The 18,200-nt window shown below is 36.9% G+C and overlaps 1 protein-coding gene across 14 annotated transcripts in view; it reads left to right on the plus strand.

Annotated features, from left to right (window-relative positions):
• The window catches only part of ARID1B (AT-rich interaction domain 1B), a 436,905-nt gene that overhangs the window by 192,947 nt on the left and 225,758 nt on the right, over nucleotides 1-18,200 (plus strand). The window contains exon 5 of one of the 14 annotated variants that reach the window (XR_013380082.1): nucleotides 13,489-13,719. The exons of the other annotated variants lie outside the window; for them this stretch is intronic. The gene's annotated coding sequence lies outside the window, so the exon portion shown is untranslated. The remainder of the gene's footprint in view (nucleotides 1-13,488; nucleotides 13,720-18,200) is intronic. 14 annotated transcript variants of the gene reach the window in all.

Consider the following 18,200-nt stretch of genomic DNA (forward strand, 5'->3'; position numbering starts at 1 on the left):
TTTTGCTTTCACCATCCTCCATGGATTCTGCTCTGTCCCCCAGCGCTGTGCAGCATGTTTATGTCTGTCTTAAGCTGAATTATAGCACTTGATGTTTTTGACCTAAGACCGTGCACATCCACAGCCTGGACCTGGTTCTCTCTCAGCTTTGCTTTGACCACCCTGCTTACCTACTCCAGAATCTCTAGTGGAGAAACATAATTTTGCTCCTGTTTGTATTTTGTGTGAAAGTTAAGTATCTCATTTTCTCTGGGTCCTGATTTTTCTCTCTGCTGCTGGCTTCCTTAGCCAGTGGAGCTCTGATGCTACTTATACGTAGAAAGGACAGAGCTTACTGATGTATTGTCATCCATCTTCACATATCCTTAAATTCACTGTTGGTGAACTTTTTAGAAATTTATTTCTAATTAAGAGTAGTCATCAAAGGGGCCCCTGAGTGCACGGTTAGTTAAGTATCCAACTCTTGGTTTCTGCTCAGGTTGTGATCTCAGGGTCATGAAATCAAGCCTGTCATGGGGCTTTGCACTCAGTGGGGAGTTTGCTTGAGTTTCTCTCTCCCTCTGCCCCTCCCTCCAATACACATACACACTCTCTCTAAAATAAATCTTTTAAAGAAAAAGAGTCATCATTGGAGAATAAGAACTCAAAGTTGTAATATTTGAGCTTTGGAATCAAGTAGACTCGAATTCAAACATTCCTTTGTGATCTTGGAAAAATTATGACTTCCTAGGGTTTGTTGCATCATCAATGGCATGAGCATCTTAGCCTTACTGTTAGATTACATTAGTTAATTAATGCAGAGAGCTAACTAATGCCTTACCACTGGAGGAGGACGTAGTCATTTTTTTTCCTCCATGTCACTTAGCCTCAAATTCCTTACCTTTAAAATGGGGTTAAGAACACGTTACCACAATGTAACGGACTTAGAGAGAAAGAGAGAGAGAGAGTGTGTGAGTGTGTGTGTGTGTGTGTGTGTGTGTGTGTGGTGTCTGCCTGGGTCTGTGTATGTATCTAGAGGAAATTTCTGAATGAGATACATCCCACAGTAAACAGTGAATGAATTTGGGAATATGTTAGTTTTCTGTTGCTATGTAATAATTTGCCACGAACTTAGAGGCTTTAAACCCATTTATTATTTAAAAAAAAATTTTTTTTATTTATTCATGAGAGATAGTTCTGAATTTCAAAAATTTTTTAAAAATATTTATTTGAGAGGGAGAAAGAGAGCGAAGGGACGGGGAGAGAGGGAGAGAGAATCCCAGACAGACTCCCTGCTGAGAGCAGAGGCACAGAGGGAGAAGCAGGCTCCATTCAGGGAGCCTGATGTGGGACTCAATCCCGGGACTCCAGGATCACACCCTGGGCCGAAGGCAGGCGCTAAACTGCTGTGCCACCCAGGGATTCTGCCCCATTTATTATTTCATGGAGCCTGTGGGGTTAAGAATCTAAGCATAGCATAGCTGAGTCCCCCATTTGGGATCTCCTGAGATTGATAATAAGGTGTCACTTGGGGCTGGCACCTCACCTGAGGCTTGGGGTCCTTTTGCAAGCTCATGGTGGTTGGCAGAGTTTATTTCCATGTGACCATAGACCTCGTGGCAGCCTATTTCTTAAAAGCCAGCTAGAGAGAGTCTCTCAGACTCTTTAAATAGCATTCCCCAGGTTAGGTCAGTCCCACAGAGATTAATCACCCTTTGATTAATTCAGACCAATTAGGGACCTTCATTTTATTTGAAGAGTCTCTGACTTTACCGTGTAATGTAACTTAATCATGGGTATAATACCCCAACACGTTCACAGGCCCTGTCTGCATCATGGGGAGAGGATTATATACCAGAAGCTGGGAATCGTGAGTGCCATCTTAGAATTCTGCCCGGAGTAGGAATGGATTAGGAAAGACTTCCATTCCTGAGTACGTAGTTCTGAAGTTTAAACAGTTTTAAAAAATATTTATTTGAGAGAGAGAAAAGAGAGCAGAGGGAGGGGGAGAGAGGGGGAGAGAATGCCAGGCAGACTCCTTGCTGAGAGCAGAGCCCATTATGGGGCCCAGTCTCATGACCCTGAAATCATGACCCAATCAGAAATTAAGTCAGTCGCCTAACCCACTGAACCACCCAGGCACCTCTGAAGTTTAAATTTTTTTAAATAGTACCTAAAAAGCCTAAAACAATGCTTTTTGTTCTCTTGACAGGAGAGTTCCTCCAGAATTCCTAAATGAAAATAATAAAAATTTAAATTTAATTAATTAAAAACTGTTGAACAACAGTTCTCCAATGTTTATTGTGCATTCACTTATGATGTCTGAGATACTGACAATCAGAAATAAGTAAATGGGCTAGGTTGGTTACTTTATTTTGTAGATGGTGGGGCAAAGGGTGAAGGCAGCCAAAGGGCTAGGGGACGCAGGTGTCCTCAGTGTCAGGGCACCAGTGAATGAGGGAGGGCTGGCAGTGAGCTACCCACTTCCCTTGATGACCTCATGTTTGCCTCTGAGTTTGTGCAAATCTATTAAGAATACTTATTTTAATGATATTCTGTAACCTTGTTGAAGAATTTTTCCTTAGCTACCAGTGGAAGACTAACATTATTAGTAAGCATGTAAACATGAACTTGGGAAGCATAGTTTGAGGTCAGTATCCTAAGGTGACATGCTTCTCTTACCCATTAGTGTCTATTAAATTAGGAGGCTGTCTCTGTTTACCTTTCTATTTAGATCCTTGCTCTATCTTTGGATTCAGGTGAGTACTTGAATTACAGAGTCATTTCATGTTCAATTGGATGGAGCCCCAGGAACCTACAGAAATTGGTTACAATTCAGAAGTACTTCTCTTAAAGACAAATGATCTAACAAGTGCCCACCAAAAAGGTTAGCCTAGGAATTGTGGTTAAAAAAAAAACCCTTCCATTTAAAAAAAAAAAAAAGGCACTTTAAACTTTCAGGAATTTTTAATATTTTGGTCCTTCTAAAGAGGCTAAATAGAAAACCATGGAAATAAGTGATACTTTATTTCACTGGCATCCATTACAAGTGCATGTTGTAACAGTCTCCCATGATATTATGCAAGTGAAAAGTTTTAGTCTTCTACATTGTGCAGCCAAACAGCCATTGGGGACACATGGCTGGGAGCACTCAAAATGCGGCTAATGGGACAGAGGAACTGAATTCTAAATTTTATTTAATTTTAATGAATTTAAATTTAAATAGCTACATGTGGTTAGTCGCTGTCATATTAGTGCAGAATATAGAATGTTTCTCTTATCCTATCATATTCTTTTCAACAAGTGTTGGGATAAGTGAATGTAGTTTATAAGTTCATATAATAAAGAGCCAACTAAATGAGCTTTAATATCCGTTCTGGTTCTCAAATTCTGCGCTTTATTGTTTCCTATAAATTACTTTAAAATGAATTTTAATGGGATATGTAGGTTTATTTTATTAATGAGTATCTAAGTTGCTCATCTTTCTGCATATATATTTTTAGTTTTTATGCACTGAAACCAATTTTTTATTGTTGATTTAAATGGAACTCCATTTTTTTAAGCATTACAAAATTTCTACTGTTAGAGGCTAGAGGCACATGAAATTAAGAGAGAATAGTCCATTTAGTTTACAGTTTTAACTCCTCACAATCATTCCACTGGCTTATTTGTCTTGAATGAGTGCCCTCCCCCCATTTGTTTCTGGTTCAGTTTGATTTACTAATTTATATCAGTAGTTATGACATATTTATTTTAAAATTCCTTCATAGCCACTTAGTGACATACTTTACTCCCATAACAAATAGAAAAGCAGAGGAAATAGATCTGTATTTGTGGTTATGATGAAAGAGTATGATGTGGTCTATATGTTTTTGTTGTTTTTCCCATCACCAAATTTCTTGACTGTCCTGGTTAGTGTCACAGACTAACCAGGATTCTCTCTGTATCTCCAGATTTTTTCTTCATGGAACATTTTTCTACAACATTTTACTGGGCTAATTTAGATGTGATTTCCCAAAGGGCACCTGACTTGAAAAAATTACTTTATTCATTCAGGGATTGATATTCCTAGGATTTTAGAAGAACAAAAAGCAGAGAATATGGGGAAGAGTAAAGTAAAAACTGCAATGTAGCTTTGAATTTTGAGTTTTTACTGTGGGTGTACTTTAGTGATTTCTATGTACATTTTATTATTTTTTTAAATCTGAATAAAGATGTGCAATCTAAACAAGTTCAGATTGACTACAGTTCAGGATTTTAAATCATGTAAACTCTTCTGGGAGCTTTAGCTTTATAAACCTTGTAATAACAAAGCTATGAGTCCTAGAATCATTATTCATACTTTTTAGTTTCTCACAAGGGAAGCATTATTGAATCTTTTTTTTTTTTTTTTTTGCAGCGTACCACATTTTAAAACACACTGAATTACAGTTATCAAATAGTTTTCTAGTAAATAATCTTGTTTGCTGAATGTACAAGAAAAGCTAATTGTGTGGAGGTAGAGAGAAAATGTGGCAATTTTGCCTGAGATTAGAAAGGATAAAGGTTAAATTGTTCCTTGAAAACCTTACAACACAGAACAAAAAAAACCAAACACAAATACTATTCTCTGCCATCTTCTTCACACAGAACATACTGTTACATCAGTGAAATTAAGATACTTAAAAAGCCAGTTGAAAGCACATATAGAAATCTTTTAGCTTACGTTCTGTTAGATACTGCCAGGTATGTTTTAACTTGGTGAGTAACATCACCTAGAACAGAGGAATGTATTAGTGTAATTTGTTTTTGGATTTCAGATACACATTTTTACAGTATCACAGCCTACCTTCAACTTCTACTGTACCATCTCCCATTCAGCATAGGAGCTTCACAGCAGTGTACTTTTGCTTCTCCTGTCTGGGCCTTTTTGCTGTGATTATTGTAGGTTTAATTACCTGCCATACATTGTGTTTATCTACCATTTATTTGAAGGATGTTTGGATTGTTTCACCTTTTGGTTATTATGACTAGTTCTACCAGGAACTGCTGTCATGTGTAAGTTTTTCTTTAGACATGTGTTTTCAGTCCTTCCTTCCTTCCTTCCTTCCTTCCTTCCTTCCTTCCTTCCTTCTTCCTTTCTCCTTTCCTTTTCTTTCTTTCTTTCTTTCTTTCTTTCTTTCTTTCTTTCTTTCTTTCTTTCTTTCTTTCTTTCTTTCTTTCTTTCTTTCTCTTTCTTTTCTTTCTCTCTTTCTCTCTTTCTTTTCTTTCTTTTCTTTCTTTCTTTCCTGTAATCACGCTTAGTGTGGGGCTCGAACTCACAACCCCCAGATCAAGAGTTGCACACTGCACCAACTGAGCCAGCCATGAGTCCCATTCATTTCTTCTGAGTAGTTACCTACTAGTGGAATTTTGCTGGGACATATGGGGGACATTTCTGTCTCACAATTTAAGAAACTGCCAGTTAACTTCCAAGATGGCCGTATCATTTTACATTCCTCCCAGTGGTGTTCCTTTTTGCGTCCTCGTATCTTCTCACATCTTCTGTCCCTTCATTATAGCCAATCTTGTTAATGTGGCTGGGGTTTCAGTTTGCACTTCCCTAATAACTAGTGATGTTGAGTAGTTTTTCATATGTGCATCGCCCATTTGTATACCTTCTTGGGTGAGAAGTCCATTCAGATCTTTTGCTCGTTTAAAAATTGGGTTATTCTGTCTTCTTATTTAATTTTAAAAGTTCTTTATGTTTCCTGGATACAGGTCTTTGGCAGATAGAACTGGCAGATATATTCTCACAGTCTGTGGCTTATCTTTTCACTTTCTTAAAGGTGTCTTCTGAAGCAAAAAAAAAAAAAAAAAACCCTTTAATTTTGAAGTTCAGTTTATCATTTTTTAAATCACTTGTGCTTTTTCATGTGAAATGCATGATCACTTCATTTTGAAAGATATTTTCAGTGAATGTAGAATTTCAGTTTGACAGTATTTTTCCTTTAGTAAAGATACTGCTCCACTGTCATCTGGTTTTCAGTGTTTCTGATAAAAAGTCTTTTCTTATCTTGTTCTTTATGTAATGTGGGTTTTTTTTCCTACCTCTTAAGATTTTCTCTATCATTGGTTTTAAGCAATTTAATTATAAGATATTTATAGTCATGTGTATGGCTGTAGTTTACTTTGTCTTCTGCCTGGAGTTTGTTGACCTTTTGGGGTTTGTGGATTTATGGTTCATTGGATTTGGAAAATTGTCAGCCGTGGTTTCTTCACATATTCTTTCTGCACCCTCCACCTCTCATTTCTCTGTGTTCATTTTTTCTGTATCATGTCTTCCATTTTAGGTTTACTAGTCTTTTGTATCGTTGTAATCTGCCATTGAATACATCCAGTATTTTTCACATCAGACATTGTAGTTTTCATCCCTTGAAGTTAAATTTGGGTTATTTCACACAGTTTCCATATCTCTACTTAAGATGTACATTTTTCTCTACCTTTTAAAACAGTTGGAGTACATTTATAATTGTTCAAATATTCTTGTCTACTAATTCCATCATCTTTGACATTTTTATGTGTATTTCGGTTGATTGGTTTTTTTCCTCTTTGTTTTGGGTTATAGTTTCCTGCTTCTTTGCATTTCTGGTAATTTTTGTTTGGGTGCTAGACATCATAAGCTTTACTTTGTTGAGTGGTGGACATGTACGTGTATTTCTGAAGGCATATATTTGTTTAAAAATCCGTGATGTGGAATCCAGGTACAATACCTGGAAACGGCTTGATACTCTTGGGTCTTACTTTTTAGGCTCTGGTCAGTGGGACCTGAGCATTGGTAACCACTAATTTTTGTTCTACTTTTGAGGCAGAGTCCTTCCAAGAGTTACATGCAGTTTTCCCCTTTGACTGGTATGAACAGGAAATCTATGTGAGCTCTGAGGATTAGTCCTTCCAATTTTTTTGTTTCTCCCCCATCTTTATTTTTTCTTTTATCTTTTAAAGATTTTATGTATTTATTCATGAGAGACACAGAGGGAGAAGCAGGCTCCCTGTGGGGGAGCTCAGTACAGGATTCGATCCCAGAACCCCAGGTTGAAAACCTGAGCCAAAACAGACACTCAACCACTGAACCACACAGGTGCCCCTCTCCCCATCTTTAGATGTTATTTCATGCACATGGACCAAACATTACTCTGCAGTGTACCAGAGAGAGGAGACTGCTAGAATCATGAGCCCTGTATGTAAAGGTTTCTCTTTTACTTACTCTTCCCTGAGAATACCAGCCTTCTGATCTTCGGTGGGCTCCCAGCTCCGTTTCCTCAACTCAGGGGCAGATGCCTAGAGTCTGCCTGCTGTTCTCCACCTTGCACCACGCCCTGGAAACTCACTCTAGGCCTTAAATGAGGCAGGCTTAAGGTTCCCCTTGTTCTCCTCTCAGGAACCATTGGCCTTGTTGCCTCATATTCAGCGTCTTGAAAATTGTTGCATTACATACTTTGTCCAGGTTTTTCTTTTTTTTTTTTTTTTTTAAGGGAAAGTAAATGTAGTACCTGTGAAAAAAATGAACTTATAACAATAAAAGTTAAAAATAGGGAAAAATATAGATTTCTTCATAACTGGTTTTGACAAGAAGTGATTTCTTCCATAAATTTTATTGCCTTTGAGTTTTACTATATAAGCATATCCTAGATATCATTTTAGTGTAATTTTTAATAAAGTAACATGGATATCTCAGTATATGGTATAGAAGCCATCTCAACACCATGAAAAATCTTTTTGTGTGATACAAATTATTAGAGATGATTGTGTGTCATTATGTAAAAAGTTTTTTTTGCTGTGCTGTTTTGTTACATGGATCTTAAAATCCTATATGGTGCTACAGTAGGTGTATCTTCATTAATACAATTTAAAAGAGAATATAATCTTAGGGGCTTTGTTATTCTAAAACATAGCCATTTTCTTTGAAGAATCACAAGTTCTACCTTCCAGTAGGATATATTTAAATGTGATGTATTACTTTTTTTAGCTACAAATTTTTTTCTGGACTTCTTTATAATAGAATCAAACTGTTATTCTGTTTATTTCACATTTCTTCCCATTTTTCCCTCCAGATGGCAGCTGACTCAAGTGTACATGATAGTACATTTACTTTTTTTTTTTAATTTTTTTAATTTTATGATAGTCACACACAGAGAGAGAAGCTGAGACACAGGCAGAGGGAGAAGCAGGCTCCATGCACTGGGAGCCCGACGTGGGATTCGATCCCCGGTCTCCAGGATCGCGCCCTGGGCCAAAGGCAGGCGCCAAACCGCTGCGCCACCCAGAGATCCCCTACATTTACTTTTTTTAGGTTAAAAGCAATAAACCCATTTTTAATGCTATTGAATTACTTAATGAATGAAAGAAGATTTAAATGTTTTTGGTGCTTTATCTCAGCTTATAAAGCAAGTAATCCTGAAAGTACTAGTAGTGTTGATATTACCTGCTTATAATTTAAGAATTTTGCTTTTCTGCTTTGTAGTTCTGTCAGTACTGTTTCCATATTTATCTGCTTATAGAATCATTTGAAATTCTCAGCCCACAGGAATCCCAACTTTGCAAAGACAATTATATATTGTTATAAATATATAAATACTTATCTAAAGTAACTGCTGAAATGCTTATTTGGAAACCTTTGTGCTTTCTAGATCAGGTTCCAGTGAATTCTCTTTGCCTGATACAGAATATACAGTTAGGCAAACTGACTCAGTTGTAAACCTCCATATCTTGCCATGGGTAGAAATTACCTACCCCTATGACAGGTGTAGGAAGTTGGGAGGACAGGATGGTGCTGCTCATATTCTTTGCTGCTAAGGGTATTGGAAATTACTACTTGCTCTACCTGAATTTCAGCTTGGCAGTGGTCCAGGAACATTAGAGATTTGCATGAAATACAAACATGAATTATTTTTAGTCATTTGGTTCTTCCTTTTAAACATTGATTGCAGTGTGGCCTTTCTTTTTTACCATGCTAGTTAAGAGTCTAAAGAAAGTATCTGTAAAAGTTTAGTATTTCTCACTAAACACTCATCAGAATTTCTTCTAATGCTTAGATCCATAATTATGGCATTGTTATAATTTGATTAGTACATCTGGAAAAGAATTGTTGAGATTCTGTGTCAAGCAGTGTGCTAGTTATTGGGGGGATACAGTGATGAAATTCATGGGGCTTGCCCTTGAGGACGAGGTTGAGTGGTAAAGGCCCTCCATGAAACAGTGCATGTAACAAATTCTGTACTGTTAACTGAGGCATTGTGGGATACCAGTGAGGATCGTTGTGCCACGGTGGGAAGGTCTTAGGGACACCAGAGAGGCCTGGTTGGTGCAGCAGCATGGGGCCTGCACATCTCAGAAGGGGCAGTAATTTTCAGTGTACCAGGAGCTGAGGTTTTAGCTTGAAGCAACAATGAGCCCTCATCATATAGAGGAATACATAGATCTCGGTTGATGTTTTTAGAGAAAACCTCTTTCATTGTTTTAGGGGAGGATCTTAAAATTTGAATTGTTTTTGTTCACTGGAAGAAACAATTTCATGGTAAATCTTTTCAGTATTTGTTTTGATACTTTTATTTCAGTATAGATCTCTGTCATCCTGGCAGTTGAGTGAAACCACAATTTTTGTTTGTTTAATTCATGACCTAGCAAAACCCTGAAAGGTATCTAATTTTTGGCAACTTCTAGCAGACATCATCCCTCGTTGAATCCTATGTGTGATGCCATTGCTGTCCTAACTGTGGGAAAGCACCATTAGTCTCAAGATCACCCACACGTTGTTGACATTACTGGGGCATGGACAGGGCAGTTGATTTTTTTTTTTTTTTTTTTTAAGGGATGGTAGTAAAGTGGAGGTAATTAATGGCCAGTTAACTGAAATTGGGAAGTGGAGCATTTCTGCATTTCTTCATGCCAAGTATATAGAACCAAGCATTAGAAACTGAAAATGATTTATAGGCACATATGTCCTTTTCTCCTAGGATAAACTGTAACCCAGTTTTCAAAACCTAAGTTTTCAAAAACACCAAATTTAGAAATGTATAACTATAGATGACTTTAAAAAATTAAAAGTTCTTTTTAAATCTTTATTTCCTTTAAGAATGCACATTCATACAATTATTAATATATAATATCTTCTAAATTCTTCAATTTAGCATTATTTAATGACTTGAGTAGATGAGGATCATAGCTGCTTTCAACCTTCTCATTCCCACTCTTCCCCATTCTCCCAGGGTAATCGTATCTCAACTTTCATTGAAGACCAGATTATTGTTTTTTTATTATATCTTTTTAAGTATTGTTTACTGAGTAAGTCTTGTACTGTACAATAATTACATATCCTTTCTTGGATGACTTTTAGTATTGCGTGGAGTTAAAGTTTGCCTCATTTTTTTTCTCATAGTTTATTTTCTTTGACTATCTAACTAGGTCTTTCTAAGGTTCTACCCTGCAGCAGCTGTAACATAGTTTTACATACTTTCACACCTGTCAGATGATTTTTTTCAGTTTTATTTTTTTTCCCTAGGAGACATACTTTCTGGATTTCCAGAGCATCTTACCCCAATTTGGAGTGGTGGTTACCTTAGAAGTATATAGACATCTCCTCGGATGCTCATTCATTATTTTTCTGACTCTGCCTCTCATATGTGCATATTGTGTTCTCTAAGTCACTTGTCATTTGAATGTGCACATCCTTCAGTAGCTTCATGAGAAAGTGTGCTTCGGATGTAAATTTTTTAGACCTTGTATTTTTAAAAATAGCTTTATACCCTCAACATTTAATAGTTTGTTTGGTGAGGCCAGATAGAATTAGTTAGGATGGAAATAATTTTCTAAGAACTAAAAAATAAAACCTAAATTCTGATATTTCTGCATTTAAATGCTCCATGTAGCTGTTGAGAAATTAGATACCTTTTTAATGAGTGGCCCTTTCTTTGTATGTGACTTATTCCCCCATATTCCCTGGGAGCTATAAAGATTCTCACCCATATTCTAAAATAATGCTATATGGTTCCATGGGTCTTTTTTATTTTTTGTTGTTCCGGGCACTAAGTTTGTACTATTCATCATTTCTGGGCAATTATAGTATTTATTTGATAATTCCTTTCTCTCCCTTTATTCTAATTCCAAAAGTCTTTTTGGGTGGATTTGGATTCTGGATCGATTCTTTTCTGTCCTCTACTAATTTTTCCATTCCTTTAGTGTTTTCTAAGAGATAACTTTGACTTTATCTTCCAACTTGCTTATTATTTTATTTTTCTCCTTATTTTTTTTATTTCATAGTGGTTTTTTTGGATACTTTGTTCCTTTTTTATGACATTATTTATTCCATGGATGTGATACCCATTTTTTCCCTCTTTGAAACAGGATTTTATTAAAAAATTTTTTTCCTGCATTCTCTGTTTCTTCTGAATTACCCTTTTTACTTTTGTAAAAAAAAATTTCTCTTAATGTCCAAGATGTTACTCAGAAGTATTCGTATTTAAGGGTGTGAAGCACTGCAGTGCTGACCGGAAGCTCTCCTTGTACACCAGGCTTATGGACTGTACGCATCTCTTCAGGGTCATCATATTATCAGCCAGCTTTCTCACTGGGAACTTTCTGAGGTTAATATGTGAAAGTCTTTTTCTGGAGTAGGTTTTTGTTTTGTTTTGTTTTTTTTTTTGTTTTTTCCAGAGAAGGTACCTATAGTCTTCTGCTTGGAGAGTTGGTAGGTAGTGTGTGAGCTGAATTAAAGAGGATGGCTTCAGGTCCCTGTGTTTGGCCCTTATTCTCATGTATGGGGTCATTTCCCAGGCCTTCCCCACCCTGTGAGCCCTGAGCATTTTAATTAATCCTCTTGATTTGTCTGGTAATCCCCGATTCTTCAGCTTTCCAGGCTGTCTTGGTTTGATTCTTGCTGATAGCCTCAGACATTTAGCATTAGCCTTTCTTCTCTCTGCTAAGTTGTTTGTCATCCCTTCATTTGCTTTGCCATCTGCATATATTGTTAGTAATATTATTTCAGTTAACAAAACACCTCACAACTTCATTTATTTAAAAAGAATCATTTTATTATCTCTACCGTTTCTGTAATTCGGAGGGGGGCAATGTTTTGTTAGGTATCTCTCACATGGTTACAGAGGAGACACTGGCTGGAGCTGGGAGGAGAGGATTGTCTGGTCGTCTTGTCTTGGCATATTAGGGCAGAAGCTAGAGACAGGAAAAAGTATAGCATGGTTGTACAAAGTAATATGGGCAAGCCCCAGAAGTAGGAGTAAGTCATGGTAGTCAGGCACATGAGCTAGATAGTCATTGGAACTAAGTTGCTTTTCAGCTTGCCTGTGTCTTTTCAAATTTCTCCTTAAGTTTCTTCTCAAAATATAATTTTTGGTTCCTTTCTTTGGTCCTTCAGTGCTCTTATTCCTGCTCTTTTAAGGTATCTGAACATCATTCTGTAAGAAAAGATAATCTGGATAAATGAGAAATGCCCTAAAGTAGTTATTTTCCATATAAGGATTTGGATCTCCTTGGACCTGTTTGGCATGTACTGTCTTTTCAAGATTTTTTTTTGGGGGGGGGGCGGGGTATATTGTGATGACTTGATGTTACTGAAAAACAAGAGGAAAGTGAGGAGAAGCAGCTCTCTATGACTGCTTTGGAGGAAATACAGGGTGTGAATCAGTGGGTGGTACAGGTAGAAGCAGTTGTGGTGAAGCTTCACTGTAGAACTGGAAAGAAATCAGAAAATTGAGCTCAGGCTAAACTGTATTTCAGGAAGAAACTTTTTTTTGTGAGTGAAGACTTTCGTTTTCAATAATGGTAGGTTATTATTAAACATTGCTATAAATGTATTTAAAGTTCTTATGGAAAGAAAGGTTCCATATATTTTAAACGTTTTGAGAATTTTTCAGATTGTGGCTCTCAAGAGCAGCCCATAGCATATGTTTAATTGAAACTTAAAAATCAGAAAATCACTTTTCTTCTCCTTAAAGAAAAGAGAAGCAAAGACTGGTGAGAATATAGTCTTGTGGTTTTGTAAAAATTACTCAAATGATCGAAATTGATAATACTTGTCAGATTGTCTTATTTCTAAAATCAGTGTAAATATTGTTCCTGTTCTGATAAACTTAATTAGCAAAGTCTTTAGCATTTGTGTGTAGAGTTTTGTAAAAAAAGGTTTTTAAATTCAGAGAAAATGCTCATGTTTAAAAAGACCATATACAAATCTGGAAGAAGTAAAAGAAATCTTTAAATTAGAATTGCAAGGCTGTCTGCTTGTATTTAATTGACACGTTTAAACATTGGTTGTAATAGATCATTTGCCATTTAACTGACATTAACGACCTCAGTTAATTCGTGTTTTTATATTAACATTGGCTGCTTATTTTTTGTTAATTTACCTTAGTATTTAGCTTCCTATACATTAAAAGTTTTTCTTTTTATAGATATAAACAACTACATGTCTTGAATTGCTCTTTTATTATTAAAACTTTTGCACACATATTGTTTTTAATTGCATTTTACTTTTTATAGCCTGAAAACATGAACCATATTGATCATAAAACTTAAGCATCTGCACATCGTTGCAAAACTTAATTCTGCAAGAAAACTCATACCTAAATGTCATGATACTCTCCAAATCATCCTTAGAAATGGGATTGTGTCCTGCCTCGTTCACCTTGGATCAGTCAGCAGGAGATGAAGGAAAGCCAAAACAGAACTTTTATGACTTTGATTCTGAGATGAAATGTCCCATTGCACTGGGTAATTTTCTGTATTAGTATTCTTACCTCCTATGATTTTTCTGTCAATTTTTATCATTTTCTGCCAAATTTCCTTTACTTAGAAGGTTTTTGTCTTTGATCTGTCAAGACTCCTACTGGTGGGGAAGAGATCTGGGGGGGCTTTCTTCCTTTTAGAGTTAAATAATTTTCATTTGAATTACTCATCTACCCTAGGATGTTGTGAATTTAAGGTGGGTTTGTTAGCCATGCTGACCTTCCTCTCATCCCCTTAACTAGTTGTGTCTCTGCAACACGTGTGGGATGGTATTGCATTTCTGATTGTTATAGGGGGCTCTTCCTCTCTCCCAAATAGGTTTGTGATTATTTTTTATTGAATACAAGGTTTTATGTCTCTTCTGATTCGTGTTTAATAGGAAGATTTTTAAGTTTCCAAAGTTTGGTTGGCTATTTTTAAGTATTGTTCAAAGTATACACCTCATGCGGACTAATACCAATAGAAGAGAGCTGGGACTGGCAGTTAGGGTCCTGGGTTCAAATCCAGATCTGCCACTCATATCAGTTGTCTGATTTCTTTATGCTTTGGTTTCCTTGCCTGACAAAAGAGACAGTAATACCTATCTATATCTTAGGTTAAGGTGAACATGTAATCCACCTAAAATATTGCTTGGCACACAGTAGTCACTCCGTAAATGCTAGGTGTTGCTATTACTATTATTATTAAAGAACACTTATTAGATCCTTTTACACAGACCACAGTCAACTTCTTTTAAAGGCCAGGGCTACCATTTTCGAAGGAAACAACTCAGCATAATAGTATTAAAAATGATTATATGTGATTAAAACACAAAGTGGCTACTCAATATAAGTAATTTTTAAAAACTCTAGAAAAATCTAAGGCCGGGGTGGCGGGGTTTGGGGAGGGGTAGTTAACTTCCTTCCATCCCACAGGGAGTATTACAGCTAATATTTTTATCTATTTCCTCTGTACCCACTATAAGAAAATCTGATAGTGTAGAAAATCTGGGTTTGTAGACCAGACACATGTTGGGCTGAAGGTGAGGGATTATTGCCCAAGGCTTTAGTTGTATATTCACTACAGACTGGGGACTGGGAGTGAGAAGGGAGTTTGAGGGAATAGAATAAATATCTAACCAGTAAGGTGTTGACAGCTATAACTGTCAGGCCAGTGACTTAATTAGCATGTGCCCAATTTGTACAGTCCTTCACACGAGTGTCTTTGTTGCATTCAGTGAGGGACTCACATTTTGTTCTACCTTCATCCATTCTCATAGGGCACTTGGGATGTGCGCTCTGTTTGCTCTGCACTCTGCTGATCTCAGGATTTATGGCAAACAGCAGTGGTGGCAAGGGAAGAATGGCCAAAGTAGTCTTCCAGGCTGACTTCTGGCCATTCGTATCCTAGTTTAAATGGGGACAGCATATTCTCGTCTCTACCAAAAGTTAATGGTTGCATTAGCAAGTCATCAGGGACTTCTGTAGAAGCTCTCCCATCCTCTAGTCGTGGTAGTTTCATTTCCTGTGTGTCTGAATGCATTCACAAGCTTAGGGGCTTGTTAATTATTGCATCCCGCATCACTGTCTTGTCTTCATAGAATGCTAAAGAGGACGTTAGTCTTTTTAACACACTTCAGCATCCTCAACCACCTGATGCTGAGATGGATGTTTTCCTGCTTTATTTCTATGCATTTGGAGCTGGTATTATCCTTGATTGACCAGTCCCAGAGCTGTCACCCTAACCAGCACCTCCATTAGAATATAGCAACCATTATTAACAAGTAGATGTGTGCATTCTTATAGTCAGAGAAATGTGTCATACAGGTAGAGAGAATTTCTTCCTTTTTGCTCATGTATATTCTGACCCAGTAGCTTGGTCCTATGGTCACATAAGGGCCATGTATTCACAGTGATCTGACATACTTCTGTTGGCTTGTGTTGTCCTTCCCTCCCTTCTTCCTCCCATTATGACATGGAGACCTCTGATTGTGGCAGTTTCTCCCAGTTCTTTTAGCTCTCATTTGTATTTAGCTTCTTGGCCATTGGCTATCATACTTTGTCATTACTCTTCTTTCACCCCTTACTTGTTTATCCCATTTGTTCTGTAAAACCCCTCCAAGTAGACCAGCCTTCCTGTTCCTCTCAGCCTCTCTGTGTTTTCCTAGCACTGCTGCAGGCACAATTGTACAGTCATGGCCATTGGTGTTTCTGCTACAGAGGATCATCCTGTATTCAGGTGAAGATTATGTCTTTTTATGGTTATGAAGATCCCAAGCAAGAGAAAAGATAATGATGTATTTTGACAGTCACAGATATAATGCATGTTAATCTTCAGTGATTGGAAGTTGTGGGAAGCTATCCTGCTGTACTACACAAAGCCAGCGCATAAATTGAAGAAATTTTAAAGTTTTACTCATACTGCTATTTAGTAAGGACTCTGAGTTCACACATTTGGGTTTTAATCCTAGTTGGCTCACCTGATAGCTGTGTGACTATGGGCAATTTGCTTAACATCTCTTAATCTCTATTTCCCCCTCCATAAAACAAAGATGTTAAGCATGTCACAGGGCTGCTCAGAGGAGTCAGCAAGACAGTGATTGCCACTTGCTTATTGTGGTAGATGTAGAAAACATGCTCAGTCAAGAGAGGTGGTGGTCATAGCTTTAAAACAGTGTTTGTGGTTGTTCTTATTTCCCAGGTGATAGGAACCCTTTCTATAGCTGCCTTGTGGGAGAGTGATAAGAAATAGTGATCTAATATTTAATGAGAGACATCTGAAAGGGTAGTTTATTCCTTTCATGTAATTCTTGTCAATTGAAGTACTTTGTAACTTTATAGTGAGTAATGTCAAATTCTTTTTTTAAAAAGACTTATTTACTTGAGAGAGAGAAAGCGAGTGTGAGTGGGCAGAGGGGTAGAGGGCGAGGAAGAATCTCAAGCAGACTCCCCACGGAGCATGTAGGCGATACAAGGCTCGATCTCACAACCCTGAGATCACCAACTGAGCCGAAATCAAGAATTAGATGCTTAACTGACTGAGCCACCTGGGCACACCCTGAAGTGTAAAATTTCTTATATAGAAAAATATTTACCTATGGTGCAATAATTCCTTGAGAATCAAATGCTGTCTTGCAAGGTTCTGGGCTTACTGTTCTATAAAAGCATGAGCAGGATGTGGCCTTGGTCCTTTGAATGCTTGAGTCTAGTGAACTGTAGGATCAATGGACTGGATAGAGAGCCAAGGCAGATTTCCTTAACTTCCTGCTTTTATTTTATGCTTTTGCTCTCACTAACCCTAATTACATATCATAAATGGCTTTTCATGGCTAATCATATTTCATAGCCATGAAGATTAATAATTATAACTATAATGGTAACAACAACTAATGTTGATCGAGGTTACTTATGAGCCAGGTACTTCTGCAGTCATTTTACATGTATTAACTCATTTAATTTTCACAGCATTCCTGTGAGGACTGTTATTAACCCTCTCTTATCATCAGCCTCTGAGGAACAACATTTCAGCCACAGTTGCATAGCAGGTATCAGTGGCAGGGACAGAATTAGAGTTCTGGCAGCATGGCCCCGCAGAGCCTGCTATGCTGACCTGCCAGGATATTCATTAGAAAATGGGGATCCATCTATATGTTAATCCAGGATCATCCATGATATTATACCAGTGTAGAATTAAGAAATGTTTCAGGGGAAAAAATGCATTCTTACATATAATTTCATATCCATCTTGAATTTCAAAAATTTAAATGGCATTTTCCTGAATATGTTGTAGGATACTGACTTTTAATTTATTTTACTCAAGAATAATAAAAACTTACTGTTTTCATACACATCAATAGTAATTGCTCTAAATGTCTGGATGTTTTTTTCTCCTAACATTTTTGGTACTTCAAAAGTTTTGTTGGAATTAGATGCATGCAGTGTTTGTAAGCTGCTCTTTATTTGGTACCTTAATTTGCTTCTCAAACAGGTGTTTGTTCAAATATAGACTTTAAAGTTCTTAATATTGAAAATCGTCCAAAGATACATAACAAAGTTTTAATCCTAATTTAATAACAAAACAGCATTTTAAAATAGTCAGCAAAGTCACAAAGATCTTTCTCTTGTTGTGAACAATAACCTTGAACATAGATGCTTGTTTTTATTTTCATTCCACAATAGAAATATTTCTTACATTGTACGTAGTATATATACTAAATGTAATAATGTATATAACATAATAATAACTGTACAAGATGGCTTATACATGGAAATTGTATTAAGCTTACATTTTAGTTTTTGGGTTCCTGATTTCTGGTGTGAAAAGTTAAACAATTACAGATATGTGACCTGTGTGTGTGTGCATGTGTGTGTAGTGTCTTGTGTGGGTGTGTGTGTGCTTCATTTGGGAAAGCTATTTGGTAGAATAGCAATTCCTGTAGCTCCTATCCAAGTTTATAGGTTCAAGGGAAGACAGCCAGGCAAAAGGAA

This window comes from Canis aureus, chromosome 1 (genome assembly GCF_053574225.1).
Source record: "Canis aureus isolate CA01 chromosome 1, VMU_Caureus_v.1.0, whole genome shotgun sequence".
In the NCBI taxonomy this organism is placed as follows: Eukaryota; Metazoa; Chordata; class Mammalia; order Carnivora; family Canidae; genus Canis; species Canis aureus.